The following is a 1,641-nucleotide window of genomic DNA, read 5'->3' as shown; positions in this document are numbered from 1 at the left end:
GAGGGAAGTTGATGATTTTGTTCCAAAATACAGCTAGAGAGAAGGAATGTTCTAGTGCTGATTGCACAGTGCGTGACTAGAGCTAACAATAATTTGGAGGACATATGAACATAACAGAAGTTGCTGAATTTGTACAAGAAATATGCTTTAGAAACATGCTAGAGCCAGGCAGTGGTGGCACATGCCTTTAATCCCAGCACTTGGGAGGCAGAGGCAGGTGGATTTCTGAGTTCAAAGCCAGCCTGGTCTACAGCGTGAGATCCAGGTCAGCCAGGGATACACAGAGAAACCCTGTCTCAAAAAACCAAAAAAAAAAAAAAAAAAAAAAAAAAAAAAAATGCTAGATGAAAGAAATGCTCCGCATTTCAGACAATAGATATGCTAATTACTGATTTAACCTTTATCCATGGTATATATGTTCCAAAATACTGCAATGTCGCTCCACAGTTATTTTCAACTTAAAACATATTTCCAGCCAGGTGCGATGGCACACAGCTTTAATTCCAGCATTTGGGAGGCAGAGGCAGATGGATCTCTGTGAGTTTCAGGCTATCTAGAGATATATAATAAGACCATATCTCAAAATAAAATAGATAGATGATAGATTAGATAGATGATAGATTGCTAGATAGATGATAAATAGATAATAGATAATTGATAGATGATAAAAAAATGAGTATTAATGAAAAATAATATTTGAGTATTCTCATCTTCCTCTGGGATTGTTATAAGAGCATACATAGGCTAGCCCAAGAACATGACTGAGCTACTCTAAAGAGGAATATGTAAGACACTGAAAGAGAAAAACAGACCCATGGTGAGCTAGGCATCCCAGTCTGGACCATTCTGAACTGGGCAACCGTTATCCGACAACTGTGCTCATCTGGGAGTGGCTTAGACTAAACTGGTGGGTGCCTGGGAAGGAGCAAAGGGCGGTTGCTTTAAGCCATTCATTAGGTGGAGCTTGTTCCATGGTATCATGTAGGCAATGGATGCAATGCAAAATCTGATTTCTTTTATGGTCACAGAGGAGAGCATGGAGTGTGACTGCTGCTATCAGTGTTGCCACCCCTCCTTCAGCAGCCTCTCCTGAAAGCGCAGCTGGAACAAAAATCTAAAGTAACCATTTGCAAAGACACAATCATTGCCTCTGTCGGAGGCACCCATAGTTTTGGAGACATCGCATACAAGAGACAATGTCATCAACTCAAGGAAAAGTGGGACTGAGAACGGTCTCAGGTATAGGAGCTTCCTGCAGCTGAGCCCCCCTCCATCCGCAGTACTGAACTCAGCAGCATGTCCAACACCACAGGGGTTCACTACTTCACCACTACCTTCCTGAGTGGACCTCAGAACATATCTGTACATTTGCTCCTAATGCTCACAAATAGCTTGCCCATTTTCTTATAAGCTGAGGAGATGACTGTGTTTGAGTGCTGGTAAACAGATGTAGTCCTGGAGATGTTTAGACAGAGCTGAGAACTGGAAAAGGCCTGGTGAGTTCCTGTCTGGAGCTGCCTCTCCTGCCTCTGCTAGAAAGGAATTCAAACCAGTGTAGAGCTTGACAGGTCGTCAAAGCTATTCAGTGTACAAGTCAAGTCCAGAGTCAGAAGAAAACATAATCTGGGCCAAATAAACAGA

The sequence above is a fragment of the Mastomys coucha genome, unplaced genomic scaffold, assembly GCF_008632895.1.
Source record: "Mastomys coucha isolate ucsf_1 unplaced genomic scaffold, UCSF_Mcou_1 pScaffold9, whole genome shotgun sequence".
Taxonomy (NCBI): Eukaryota; Metazoa; Chordata; class Mammalia; order Rodentia; family Muridae; genus Mastomys; species Mastomys coucha.
This window is presented reverse-complemented; position numbering follows the sequence as displayed.